Source organism: Siphateles boraxobius, unplaced genomic scaffold (genome assembly GCF_051911475.1).
Source record: "Siphateles boraxobius isolate OS27281-9 unplaced genomic scaffold, OSU_SipBor_1 53, whole genome shotgun sequence".
Lineage (NCBI taxonomy): Eukaryota > Metazoa > Chordata > Actinopteri > Cypriniformes > Leuciscidae > Siphateles > Siphateles boraxobius.
In genome coordinates this window covers 10803177-10818463 of record NW_027509175.1, presented here as the reverse complement: position 1 = coordinate 10818463, position 15287 = coordinate 10803177, and the positions used below count along the sequence as shown (strand labels likewise).

Here is a 15287-nt window from a genome sequence, read left to right as displayed (position 1 = left end):
GGATAGTGGACGCCATTGCTTTGGCATACCAGCAGCAAGGTCGACCGTGCCCCCTTGGTGTGACTGCCCACTCCACCCGGAGTGTGGCATCCTCTTGGGCTTTAGCGCATGGCGCCTCGCTAACAGACATCTGCAGAGCTGCAGGCTGGGCGACACCTAACACATTCGCCAGATTCTACAATCTCCGAGTGGAGCCAGTGTCCTCTCATGTACTCGCTTCAACCAGCTAGTACTGGACCCGCTCAGGTGTCTTCGCTTGCTCGCCATTCCACTCCACGGACTGGATGCGTGCGATATTCTCCTCAGGTGAGCTTCCCCAAAAAGCCCTAAGTTCCTCCAGCACTCCTGACGTTGGCGCCAGTGTCTATTGCCTGTGCGTCGGCTAGGTGCCTCCCGTGTGCATGGTCCCTCCCCTGAGCGACCCCCACATGTGTATTTCCACTGTAAGCCTCCCGAGCATGTGTCTTTCCCTTGGCAAGCCACCTTGCCACCCCTGGGGTTGAAATATTCCACTTGCGGCTGGACACCCCAGTGTTCTCCATGTCTCCTTCGGGTCACATGTGTATTCTTTAAGTCCCCCCCCTCTGGGTTGGCAGTAATTGCATATTTCCCCTGAACTTGGGATATGCTCCCCAGTGTACCTTGGTATTCCTGTGCTAAATAGGAGTCCTTCGTCCGTGCCAGTCTCACGACAGGGATCTCAGATTTACGCAGGGCACTGGAAGACAGCTGAGAAGGTGGCGTGATTAGACTGGTAACCCCATTCGTCGTCATCCGACGTAACTCGGAGTGACAACGAAAGGGAACGTCTCGGTTACGTATGTAACCCTCGTTCCCTGAGTAGGGAACGGAGACGTTACGTCTGCCTGCCACTTTCCGCTGTACCGCGGGGATCGCCTGAGCTCAGTCTTGGCTCCTCAGCGAAGAAACATATCTGCCTGTTGCCGGCGTCCTCCTTTTATACCCACGAGGTGGGGCGGAGTTACGCCATGCAAATTCCGCAGACCCATGGCATTTATTTGCCATTGGCTCGTTTTGTAATACTCGAAGTTGATAGGCTTTCTAAGCGAAACCCCATTCGTCGTCATCCGACGTAACGTCTCCGTTCCCTACTCAGGGAACGAGGGTTACATACGTAACCGAGACGTTTTTGTGAACATGTCAGAGTTGTAATGAAAGAAATAATAGACTGTTTAAAACGAGTCTGTTCGATTTGAACCGAAGGAAACATGACCATTCATGTTGTAAAATACTTTGAACGTATGAAGGGAAATTCTTACATTTTGAGAAAAAAGGTTAGGAAAAGGAAAGAGAACAAAAGGCTGAACATAGCCTGCTTACCGATGGCATCACATTTCCAGCGTCCACGGCCTTGTCCAAAGCATGTGCAGTTCATCATGTAGCCCTGGTCATGACGCTTTTCGAAGGTCTCGTTCACGTCATATGTCTGTCCATTCACAACACACTGGTCTGAAATAGGCAAGAATTTTTTGAACAACTTTATGATAACAGAGTTTGTATTTATTGAATTTCATGATGTCTTTTGTCATTTCCAGAACTACTTTTAAAAAATTACCAGTATATTTGTAAGATAAGTGTATTTCGGAACATCTAATGACCTTTGAGCTGAGTGAATGAAATGCAGTTCCACTCCCCGCGTCCGTTGGCCTGGCACGTGCAGCGCATCATGTGACCAAGTGTGTCATGGCGCTTGTCCCACTCGTCACCAACACGGTACATGGCATCATTAACAGTGCAGACTTCTTCATGAGCTTGATTAAAACGATGAAAGGTCATTTATGATTGCATTAAAAAACCAAATACTTAAAACAAGGATGTCAATTCTGAATGCATGTAGTCTTTGGTGTTCATTCTGATCTCATTCTCCCTGGAACAAAGCCAGGAACCATGTCTGGTCTGGAGTGGAGCCAGGCTTAAAACCCTGACAGGGGCGGACCCCATAGATCCAGTCAGCGGAGCCACAAATCAGTACTGCATTACATGGTCTTAAAAACTCCAACTGCCTTAATAGCTCTTAAATACAGCTCGAGAACTCATTTGCAGGCCACTGAGTGTCATGGCCCAAGCAAATAAATGACCAATTAAGGCCAAAAAAGCTATTACTGTCTATAAAACCTGACTTCAGCTGAATGTATTAAAAAGAACCAGTAAATTTAAAGAGATAACAACATACAGTTATACTCCTAATGGCACACTGAGTACATGAAAACTGTAAAAATGTGATCTTTACACAGCTATGTGCTCAAATCCTCCAGTATTTACAGTATACTTAAAGTTTCAGTGTAAGATTTTATTTCTAAGCTATTAATATATTTCCACTATTAGGAACTATTTCCTCTGTTACCTCTAGAGGCAATAACTTCATATCTTAGCATACAAAGCCAATACTGCTGTGAGAGAACTGCTTAGTAAAACTTAACAACTTCAAAAAGGAGAAAAGCTGATTTAAATCAATCAAACATTCTCACCAGCCATGGGACAGAATCCGTATTTACGCTCTCCATCATAGTCTGTAGTAGTACCACACCACTTCATCCCGTCACGACGGCCTTCAGATGTGCAGTCGGTGTAGTTGTGTCCATTGTACTTAAAGGGGAACTGGCACAGAGCGCCATTAGAGTTTCCACCTCGGGTCGTCACAAGCTCTGAAAGACCAAAGAAAGGAACAATCAGACAAACCAAGAAGGAAATCTTGACCCATTACTTTACAAGTGAAAAGACCAGGCCACCATGTTGCATCTGTAACTCTTTGGTCAATCAGCTTTACTAGAAAGACCATGAAATGTGGCTAGGCTGGTCCGAACTAAGTATGGACAAGTATAGACATTTGAGCCCGTTCTCATCCTTTGGCGGCATATGTGACGCCATATGACAAAACGTAGAAATACTACGCACATGGCACCCTTTAGCGTGAATATAACACGCGAACCCAAAGCGTCATAAAGTTGACTGGCATCCTTTAGCGTGAATATGAGACGCAGACCCTACCCCACACCTAAACCTACCCATCACAGTACGTGTTATATTGACGATAAAGGGTGCCATGTGCGTAGTATTTCGCCGTTTTGTCATATGGCGTCACATATGCCGCCAAAGGATGAGAATGCGTTAGACATTTCTGCTGGTTTAAGTTGGTCTCTTCTGCTGAGAACATAAAGAAAGAGGCTCTGAGATGCACTTACGGTTCTTTCCGGTACAGAATGAGTACAGGCCATCACTGTCGTAGTCAGAGGAGGTACCGCACCATAGCTGCCCATCACTTCGGCCCTCAGAAATGCAGGAGTAGTGGGTGTTCCCACTAAAAATAAATGGGAACACACATGGCTGCCCACCAGAGTTGCCACCATAAACCTGGGACTGTCCATCTGCATAAATCAAAGAGACGACAGCATTATTAATGGCACCAGGAGTGTTTCAATGATTAGAAATGTGGGTTCATGTTCTGCCAATATTTAAAAAAAATGATATATTCATCCCCCGACTTTTTGAAAGCTAATCAGTATGTGTGTCAAGGGGTACAGAATGAGGGTCAATGGGTTGGCCAAAACAGTTTGTTTTAGGCCTTTTTCCAATAGCTAAAACAGTAGAACATAGCGCTAGCAATGCCAAGGTCATGGGTTCAATTCCCAGGGAATGTACAAACTGGTAAAACTTGCATGCCAAATACACAAAAGTAAATATTTTTGCCATTTATCCATAGAAATAGTAGAAAGAGGACAAGAAATGGGTGAAAAAGGACTTGAACCTACATTGGCCCCATGACCTCCAAGTCTCAACAAGGTTGTAAAGTAAATATGAACGTAAAGATTCTAAGACCTGGATAACATACTGGATAGCGTACAAAATATCCCCGGATCCTTGTATTTAAACATCACCTTGCTCCTCGCAGCTGATTCCTCCTCCAACACAAGTGCACAGCATTCATTCAGCCTTCTCCGATGGCATTATAGGATTTATTTGTGATAAATGCAAGGAGACAGTCAGGCTGACGGAGAAGATTTCAGAGCTAGAGACACGCATCCAAACTTTAATTGAGGATAGTAAGGATAGTACAAGAGCCTTAGATACTATTTTGGATGCGCCTAGTATAGTGAACTCTTTACATGATTCGGTTCCGGCTGAAGTAGTGCCCGTTCAGCAGGGCAGATGGGTGACAGTAAGAGATCACTCTAGTCGCGGATCAAAAAAACACTCTTCCGTTCCGATTACCTCAACAAACCGATTTGCCCGACTCAGTGAAACACCCACTGAGAATTCTGTTGATTGTGCCCTGGTAATTGGCGATTCGATCACACGGAACGTGAAAATAGATACCAGCCACCATAGTCACATGTTTGCCGGGAGCCAGAGCGCCTGACATTTCGACTCCGCCAGTCGGAGATCACCAAAATTAATATTAAAGAGGTGTGTGAACTCGCAAGTATGATGTCAGGCACTGTTATTTGCTCTGACCCTCTTCCTGTACGCAGGAGTGATGAGATAGTTAGCAGATTGGCCTCACTCAATGGCTGGCTGTCAAAGTTGTGTCCGTTGAATAATATAGAATTCATAGACAATTGGAAAAGTTTTTGGGGCAAGACTGACCTGTTGAAAAGAGATGGTATTCATCCCTCCTAGGCTGGTGCTGCTCTTCTCTCTAGTAATTTGGCTCATAGTCTTAGAGCTAAAACATGACAATCTGGGGCTCAGTTCAGGAAGCAGACAGACTGGCTAAACCAGGGGTGCCCAACCCTGCTCCTGCCGATCGACTGTCCTGCACAGTTCATCTCCAACCCTAATCAAACACACCTGCCTTTAATTTTCAAGTGATCCTGACGACCTTAATTGGTTGCTTTAGGTGTGTTTGATTAGGGTTGGAGATAAACTGTGCAGGACAGTCGATCGGTAGGAGCAGGGTTGGGCACCCCTGGGCTAAACCGACCGTCTGCTAGCGGCCTCACGTCACCAAGGTCAGATAAATCCCATTACATAGAGCCTCTTTCACCTAGATATCATCATATAGAGCCTGTGTCTGTTCCCCGAATTTGGAAATCCAAAAAAATGTCAGGTTAAAAATTTAATTGATGTTCAACAAATAAAAAACAGATATAATACAGATGAGCAAATGATAAAGCTTGGGTTGCTGAATATTCGATCCCTTACTTCAAAATCGCTCGTAGTTAATGATATGATTTCAGATTATAATCTAGATGTGCTGTGTTTGACAGAAACCTGGATAAGACACATGCCTTTGGTGTGAGAGACCCGGGTTCGAATCCACTGTGACACACCTATGTGTCCCTGAGCAAGACACTTAACCCCTAGTTGCTCCAGAGGCGTGCGACCTCTGACATATATAGCAATTGTAAGTGTCTTTGGATAAAAGCGTCAGCTAAATGAATAAATGTAAATGTAATTGTTGGTGATTTTAATATACATGTAGATAATGAAAAAGATGCATTGAGATTGGCACTTAAATACATTGCAAACTCAATTGGAGTTAGACAACACATGTCAGGATCGACTCATTGTCGTAATCATACTCTAGATCTAATACTATCACATGGAATATGTTCTGACCTCTCTGAAGTAAATTAAGAGTTTTTTTTTTAAAAAACATAATTGTCTGTGCAACAGTGCCCCGTTTTGGCTAACCAGCAGCAGTAGCTTTAGTTTAAGTTTCACTTTCTGAGGTAAGTTTCCATCAACAGTTAGTTGAGTGTGCTGCAGAGCAGAGTGCCAGTGCTGTTTTCTCCTGCTGCATTTGTTCCTTTTACATTGTTGCCTTGGATACTATTTGTCCGTAAGTACTGTACATATTACTAAAAAATGTTAAAAGTAATTGTACTTGGCATAGCTTTTGTTTATTGGAGTTTTCTCATGTCAAATGACTAAATTGATAGTTAGCATGGCTATTAGTTATGACTTAGCATTTCCGTTGCTATAAATTGTGTACTTTAGATATCTGTATTGGTTTGATCTCATTTCTATTTGTCTTTTGCTCTTTGTTACAGTTTTACAGTATAATAAGAAAAGTAAAGTTTCTTTGTGGAATCCAAGAAAAGTTATGCCTTGTGTCTTTTTTGGAGAACTTTACACTGTTAGCTAACTGTCGAGCTTTGAAGAAGCAACTCATTGCAAGGGCAGTATAGAATAGATGTTGATGCCGTTGAAATTCTGCAGCTGAGTGATGACATCTCAGACCATTAGCTAGTCTCATGTAAATTACATTTAACCAAGTCTGCAAAGCCGACTCTGTGTTATAAATATGTTAGACCTATAACTTCTGCCACTAAAGATTGCTTTATCAATAATCTTCCTAATCAGTTTCATCATCTCAGCATCCCGGATAGCCTAGAAGAACTTGATATTACAACAGAAACTTTTAACTCTCTCCTTTCCAGCAGTTTAGACGCAGTTGCTCCGTTGCGCTTAAAGAAGATTAAAGAAAATAGTCCAACGCCGTGGTACAACGAGCACACTCAGACCCTTAAAAGAGCAGCCAGAAAAATGGAGCGCAACTGGAAGAAAACTAAACTAGAGGTATTTCGGATTTCATGGAAAGAAAGCTCGATTGCTTACAGAGAGGCCTTAAAAGCTGCTAGATCTGCTTATTTTTCAACCCTAATAGAAGAAAATAAACATAATCCTAGGTATTTATTTGAAACAGTGGCTCAACTAACGAAAAAGAAAGCTTCAAGCCCAGAAGTGTCCAAGCAACACAGCAGTAATGACTTTATGAAGTTCTTCACTTATAAGATTGATAATATCAGGGAAAAAATTATAACTATGCAACCGTCTACTACAGTATCGCATCAGGGAGTGCATTGTAGTCTCCCTGAGGAAAAATTTGATTCATTTGTTGCTATAGGAGAGGAAGAATTCTGCAAACTCGTTAATTCATCTAAATCGAAAACTTGTATGTTAGACCTGTTACGATCCCAGATTCTGCAACCTCCCTTGTTAGCCAACCAAGACCGCTTTCACCCGAGTTCTAATTTTCTCCGTTGCACTACATTCCCCAGAAGCCCTCTAATCACACTCAGCTGCAACTCCTAATGACTCTCATCACCTCGCCCAGCTGCAGTCTATCACCCAGACTATTTAACCGCACCTCGAACGGCTCTCAGTGCGAAGTTTTGTTTTTCGTTTGTGAACATTTCTGAGCATTATAAACCCCGGATAGCCTGACTGATTACTGACCTATTTTTGCCCCTGTCTTCTGCCTGTTTTCTGCCAGCCTCGACCCTCTGCCTGGAGTTCCGACCTTGCCTGTTATCTGCCTGCCCCGATCCACTGCCTGGTATCTGACTACGATTTAGCCCTGCCTGTTCACTGTGTTTGCTCTGGTTTACCTCTGTTTATTTCTGATTGTTTTCTAATAAACCTTCGCTGCAAATGGATCTATCTCAGACTGGTGACTCACAACAGAAAACTTCGCCACAACCAGATCCAGCAGCGATGTCAACCTTGTCAGCTGCCTACTCAGCCCAAGCGGATCAGATTGCAGCTCACCATCACCAGCTGAGTCATCTCACCTCACTGATGGATGAATTAGTCAAGGCTGTGCGCGGACTCCAAGCATCATCAGCTGAACAACCGTCCCCACAAGCCGTTGCTGCCGTTGTCAGCCCTGCACCAGCCCCGCCCACTGCTACTGCACGTCTCGCACTCCCGGAGAAGTTCGACGGGGATCCCGATAAGTGCAGGGGCTTTATTCTTCAGTGCTCATTGTTTATCGAACAACAACCGGCCCTGTACTCGACAGACACGGGGAAGATTGCATTCGTGTGTTCTTTGCTGACGGGAAAGGCCTTGGAGTGGATAACGGCAGTTTGGAGACCCGATGGTTCAGCTTTTCCTTCTTTCTATGTGTTTCTTCAACGCTTCAGGGAGGTCTTTGAGCATTCCAGGGAGGGAAAGAGTGCTGGTGAGCGCTTGCTGGAGCTCACGCAGGGAAAATCTACTGCTGCTGAGTATGCTCTCGCGCTACGTACCCTGGCCGCACAGACCGCCTGGAGTGATGACACACTCAAGACTATTTTCCGCCGAGGTCTGAACCACGATCTTCAATCTGAGTTAGCCTGCCGTGACGAGGGCAGGGACCTCGACCAGTTTATCAACCTAACCATCCAGATTGACAATCTCATGAGAGCTCGCCGTGCTGGTCATCGCGCCGTCCCCGCTGCTCGAACCGTTCAGACCACCCGGGCCTCGACTCCCGCTCGCCCCGACGAACCGGAACCCATGCAGGTTAATGCCTACCATTTGTCTACAGAGGAAAGAGAGCGTCGGTTCCGGCTCCATCTGTGCCTGTACTGTGGCGAGGCTGGCCATCTGCGCAACTCCTGCCCATCTAGACCCCGTCCGACCGCCTCACGCCCGGTGAGTTCAGGCCTAGAGACCTCAAACCTCACCATGTCTGTGTTCGTGCCTGTGGTCATAACGACAGACGGCAAGCGGATACCTGCCAGAGCTCTGGTGGACTCTGGCGCCGCTGGCAACTTTCTTTCAACTGACTTTGCCCGTTCGCACCACATTCCTCTAACCCAGTGCTCTTCTCCCCTTGCAGTCGAAGCCATCGACGGAAGGCCATTAGGCACCGGACGTATCACACACCACACCCAGGAACTCCAGCTCCAGACAGGCGCCCTTCACACCGAAGCTATTCAATTCTACATTTTCCACGGTCCACGCACTCCAGTAATCCTCGGCCTGCCCTGGCTCCGCAAGCATAATCCCCAGATTCACTGGAGAACAAACCAGATCACCCGCTGGGATGCGTCCTGTCACTCCAAGTGCCTTACTCCTGTTACTCCGTCCACCATCCAGGTCATCGCCGTGCCCGCGGAGGGGGCAAAACTGAGCGGTCTTCCCTTTGAATACCATGATCTGGCGGAGGCCTTTAGCAAAGCTGGCGCCTCTCTGCTCCCTCCTCATCGCGACGGCGATTGTGCCATCGATCTGTTACCCGGTTCGGTACCACCCAAGGGCCGTATCTTGCCTCTCTCCCAACCAGAGTCCGAAGCAATGAAGAAGTATATTGAGGAGGAGCTTGCTAAAGGTTTCATTCGCCCTTCCACCTCTCCGGCATCTGCTGGCTTCTTCTTTGTTCAGAAGAAGGACGGAGGCCTCCGACCCTGTATCGATTACCGGGCCCTGAATGATATCACTGTGAAGTTCCGCTATCCGCTCCCTCTGGTACCTGCCGCCCTGGAACTCCTTCGTACCGCAAAGTACTTCACCAAGCTTGACCTGCGCTGCGCCTACAACCTTATCCGCATCAGGGAGGGGGACGAGTGGAAGACGGCCTTCTCCACCAACACGGGGCACTACGAATATCTGGTTATGCCATTTGGCCTGGCGAACAGTCCTTCCGTTTTCCAATCTTTCATCAATAACATCTTCAGAGACATGCTCCACCGTACTGTCATAGTGAACATCGACGACATCCTGATTTACTCCGACACCCTCTCGGACCATGTTCAGCACGTTCGGGCCGTGCTCCAAAGACTCCTCCAACACCACCTATACGCCAAGCTGGAGAAGTGTGAGTTCCACCAAACCTCCATTTCGTTCTTGGGGTATATCATCAGCCCAGATGGGGTTGCTATGGATGAGAGTAAGGTCAAAGCGGTCCGTGACTGGCCCCGCCCCACGACCCTGAAGGAGCTGCAGCGCTTCCTTGGGTTTGCTAACTTTTATCGACGGTTCATAAGGAATTTCAGTGCTGTGGCTAACCCTCTCACCTCCCTGGTCAAGAAGGGAACCCATCGTCTCCCGTGGAACGACTCGGCCACCCAGGCCTTCAACTTACTCAAGCAACGTTTCACCACTGCGCCTATCCTGCACCATCCTGACCCCGGGCTACCATTCGTAGTGGAGGTGGACGCCTCTAACACCGCCCTGGGGGCCATCCTCTCCCAACGTCAAGGTTCGCCCCCCAAGCTGTACCCCTGCGCTTTCTACTCCCGTAAACTGAATACCGCTGAGAAGAATTATGATGTGGGTGACCGGGAGCTCCTTGCTATGAAGGCCGCTTTCGAGGAGTGGAGGCACTGGCTCGAGGGCGCCCTCCATCCCTTCGTAGTACTCACCGACCATAAGAACCTGGAGTATCTGCGTACTGCGAAGAGGCTAAACCCCAGGCAGGCCCGTTGGGCACTCTTCTTTACCCGGTTTCAGTTCACCGTCACTTACCGCCCAGGCTCCAAAAATGCAAAGGCCGACGCCCTGTCACGTCAAGACGATCATGAACTCACGCCTCAAGACCCCACGACTGTGTTGGCGCCCCACCTCGTTGTCTCCCCCATTCAGTGGGACATCAACACAGAGATTGAACAGGTCAACTCCCACACAGATGTCCCACCAGGCTGTCCACCTGATCGTGTCTTTGTCCCCGAGACTCTTCGGAACCAAGTCTTGGAACTTGTTCACGCCCATCCAAGTTCAGGACATCCAGGAATCACGGCCACCATCCAGCTTCTCCAAAACCGATACTGGTGGCCCTCCCTAGCCGCTGAGGCCACAGCCCACGTCCAACACTGCCGGGTCTGCAACACCCAGAAGTCTTCGCGCCAACTACCTGCCGGCCTCCTCCACCCACTTCCTGTTCCGCAACGTCCATGGTTACACATAGCCATCGACTTCATTACTGATCTTCCAGTTTCTGAGGGGCACACCACCATCCTCACCGTCATTGACCGTTTCTCCAAGGCCTGTCGTCTAATTCCACTCGCTAAGCTTCCCACAGCTCTGCAGACCGCCGAACACCTCTGCAACCAGGTATTCCGGTTTTATGGCTTACCTGAAGATATTGTTTCCGACCGAGGACCCCAGTTCACCTCACAGGTTTAGTCTGCCTTCTTCAGGACCCTTCAGGTTAATGTCAGCCTCACTTCAGGATATCACCCGCAATCCAACGGTCAGGCTGAACGCCTGAATCAGGAAGTGATCCGTTTTCTGCGCTCCTACTGCCACCAGCGCCAGGAAGATTGGAGTCGTTACCTGTTCTGGGCCGAGTATGCCCAGAACTCCATTCGAAAGCACTCCACCGGTCTGACTCCCTTTCAGTGCGTCCTAGGCTTCCAGCCACCTCTCTTCCCATAGTCAGGCGAACCCACTGATGTCCCCGCTGTGAACGACTGGCTTCAGCGGAGCGAGGAGACCTGGAACCAGGCCCACACCCACCTTCAACGAGCGGTCCACCGTCAGAGAGTTCAGGCTAACCGCCGTCGTCGGCCAGGGCCGGAGTATCAACCGGGCCAGTGGGTCTGGCTGTCAACCCGAGACTTACGTCTTCGGCTCCCCGGCAAGAAGCTCAGCCCTAGATTCGTAGGCCCATTCAGAATCACTCAGCAGATCACTCCTGTCTCCTACCGTCTAGATCTGCCTAGACAGTACCGCATCGCCTCAACCTTCCATGTCTCACTTCTCAAGCCTGCCGATGGTCCTAACGAGGGCGAGGAGGGAAGTTCCCATGACCAGACTCCTCAGCCCATTCTAGTGGAAGGCGAGGAGGTCTATCAGGTTCAAGAACTCGTGGACTCCAGACGTCGGGGCAGGTCCTTGCAGTACCTCGTGCATTGGGAGGGGTATGGTCCTGAGGAACGCTCATGGGTTGAGGCTTCGGACATCCTGGATCCCAATCTGATCACGGACTTCCACCTGGCCCATCCCACCAAACCGGCCCCTCGACCTCGTGGAAGACCTCGACGCCATCGGGCTCCTCGCGCCGGGAGTCGCTCGCAGGGAGGGGGCTCTGTTACGATCCCAGATTCTGCAACCTCCCTTGTTAGCCAACCAAGACCGCTTTCACCCGAGTTCTAATTTTCTCCGTTGCACTACATTCCCCAGAAGCCCTCTAATCACACTCAGCTGCAACTCCTAATGACTCTCATCACCTCGCCCAGCTGCAGTCTATCACCCAGACTATTTAACCGCACCTCGAACGGCTCTCAGTGCGAAGTTTTGTTTTTCGTTTGTGAACATTTCTGAGCATTATAAACCCCGGATAGCCTGACTGATTACTGACCTATTTTTGCCCCTGTCTTCTGCCTGTTTTCTGCCAGCCTCGACCCTCTGCCTGGAGTTCCGACCTTGCCTGTTATCTGCCTGCCCCGATCCACTGCCTGGTATCTGACTACGATTTAGCCCTGCCTGTTCACTGTGTTTGCTCTGGTTTACCTCTGTTTATTTCTGATTGTTTTCTAATAAACCTTCGCTGCAAATGGATCTATCTCAGACTGGTGACTCACAACAAGACCCTATACCGACTAAGCTACTGAAAGAGATGCTTACAGAGGTCATAGATCCTATTCTTAATATAATTAATTCGTCTTTGTCTCTAGGATACGTATCAAAAACCTTTAAGCTGGCTATGATAAAACCGCTTGTTAAAAAAACGCGACTTGATCCTTCAGAATTAGTCAATTACAGGCTGATCTCAAATCGGCCTTTTCTGTCAAAGATATTAGGAAAAACTGTATCCTCACAACTGTGTTCCTTTCTTGAAAGAAATGATATCTGCGAGGATTTTCAGTCAGGATTTAGACCGTACCATAGTACCGAGACAGCTCTCGTTGGAGTTACAAATGATTTGCTCTTATCATCCAATCGCGGTTGTATCTCTGTATTAGTGTTACTTGATCTTAGTGCTGCATTTGACACAATTGACCACAACATTCTTTTAAATAGACTAGAAAACTATGTTGGCATTAGTGGAATTGCACTAGCATGGTTTAAATCATACTTATCTGACCGTTATCAGTTTGTAGCAGTAAATGAAGAGATGTCTTATCGATCACAAGGTTAGTATGGCGTACCACAAGGCTCAGTACCAGGACCATTGCTGTTCACTCTGTACATGCTACCATTAGGAGATTATTAGGAAACATGGAATTAGCTTTCACTGTTATGCCGATGATACTCAGCTCTATATTTCTTCAAAACCTAATGAAACTTACCAATTCACAAAATTAACGGAATGCAGAACCAGGAAATATGACCATATTAGCCCGGTTCTGTCAACACTGCATTGGCTGCCTATTAAACATCGTATAAATTTTAAAATATTGTTGATTACTTACAAAGCCCTAAATGGTTTAGCTTTGCAGTACTTGAGCGAGCTCTTGCGATCTCAAAATACGGGCCAGTTGATAATACCTAGAATATCAAAATTGATCCTTTTCCTTTTTAGCACCAAAACTTTGGAACAGTCTTCTTACCATTGTCCGGGAAGCAGACACACTCTGTCAGTTCAAAGCTAGACTAAAAACACATCTATTTCAGCTAGCATACACATAATACATCATAGACTTCTATAACTCAATGTTAGGCTGCATAGATTAGGTCAGCCGGAACTGGGAACACTTCCCTTAAATCCTGATGTACTCGTTACATCTTTAGAAGAATGGCATCTACGCTAATTTTAGTGTCTTTGTTTATCCCGAGGTTTTCCCGCAGCCTGCTGGATCCAGGCCGTATCCAGATCTGACTTGGACCTTTGCCCTGACCCGATGACAATGCAGTGCTGAAGTGCCAACTAGCCTCTCCCTATGGAGGATCCCTTTCCCACTCTACAGATAAAGAATTGTGAATTCGGTTTGCGTACCCACCCCGAAGTGATAAAATAAAACAAAATTCTGTATCAAATTATAGGCAAGAGAAGTAGTTTGTTTAGGCATGGTTTGTAAGGAATTACAAACCTGCACACATATATTCAAAAGCACATAACTATATAATCAATTCTCAATGTGCATGTGAACGCCATCCGTGTTTATCACAGGTTCGCGTTTAAAGTCTGTTTAGAGAGAACGGCGTCGTCTTAGCGCCCCCTAATTTAATAACAAATGATCATTTTGACTGAGGTGAATCAATCAAAACTAACTTTAGCTGGAAATAACATTATTCGAGAATCGCTATAAAGCCAAAACAATCTCTTTTACCTTAAATCATATGTTTGTCTTTGTTAAGCTGCTTTGATACAATCCATTGTTAAAAGTGCTATATAAATGAAGATGACTTGACTTGACTTGACTACAATGTGCATGAATGCAGCGCTCGCACCCTGAAGCTCAGTGGTATGCGCATACTGAATGTAGGGACTAGACCCATCAGACACACACTAATTATTCAAAACTAACATCCCAAATGAAACGAACACAAGGGCAGAAACAGTGTCATGTTACAGGGCTGACAAGGTGATTTTACGACCTCCACAAGAATGTGACCACTGCACATCCTCATAGACTAACTGATCTATAAATGAACATGCTTCATAGCATTGTGTAAATGATTTACTGTCTTGTGTACGATTATATATATATATACTATGGTACATATTTTATTATATAACCAGCTAACGGTCATTGTAACCTCACCTGTATCATGCCTCCTACGTAATTAATCCTCATTTAATGATTCACACTTTGATGTACATCACCTTCTCTTAGAATGCAGTGTGGATTTGTTATATCTATCTGATCATTACTGAACAGAAAAAGGGTGAAGCAGAGGTATAGTCACTCTTAGGACAAAGAGTCATAAATCTCTCCCCCAGATGAAACTCCTGCCAGAAAGTCCACTCTTCTGATTGGTAAAGCAAACTGAGAGAGGTGGGATCTTCTCTGGCTTTATTTAGAGACAGTCCACAGAGACCACTCTCTCTTAGTTTTCTCCGGCCGCAACACACTGCTGCTGATACCCCCCCCCCCCCCCCAACCCAACCCTCAATCTTGATCTTGCTACAGGCTCAAAGCGATGTACATGCTAAGAAATAATTATTCTTTTGTGGCCATGGAAGATACCCTTTTCTTAGAATAAATGAATAAATTAAAATAGTTCGTAGGATGAGCTGATTAATTGATTGTAATATTAATTCAGCCACATCAACATTAATTCAGCCACGAGGAACACAAGCGCAGACTCACTTAACAGGTCTGGGACTGTCTGTGAACATACAGAAGTGCATGCTTCAACCGTGCCAGTCAATCACATTCCTGGGTATGGTTCTGGACTCACGCTCGATGATCGCGGGCTTATCAGAGCCGAGGATCCAGTCTGTTCACAACACACTAGACCTCTTCGTTCAAGGCAGAGCTATCCCTTTAAAAACGTTTCAGAGGCCACTGGGTCTGATGGCAGCTGCAGCCTCCGTCTGCAGACAGGGCTTGCTGCACATGAGACCACTGCAGCATTGGTTGCAAAGCCGAGTGCAGCCGCAGGTGTTGAGAGCGGGGACAGAACGCCTTATCGTAACGCGTTCATTTCTCGAGACTCTGCCCACC

At 46.8% G+C, this 15287-nt stretch overlaps 1 pseudogene across 1 annotated transcript in view; it reads right to left on the bottom strand.

The window, feature by feature from the left end:
- LOC143713996 (fibronectin-like) overlaps window positions 1-3942 on the bottom strand; it is a 45817-nt pseudogene extending 41875 nt beyond the window's left edge. The window contains exons 1-5 of the transcript XR_013195373.1: window positions 3897-3942; window positions 3204-3386; window positions 2490-2666; window positions 1620-1772; window positions 1342-1470 (exon numbers count right to left, since the gene is read on the bottom strand). The product of XR_013195373.1 is annotated as a fibronectin-like (transcript). The remainder of the gene's footprint in view (window positions 1-1341; window positions 1471-1619; window positions 1773-2489; window positions 2667-3203; window positions 3387-3896) is intronic.
- Window positions 3943-15287: the final 11345 nt, after the last annotated feature.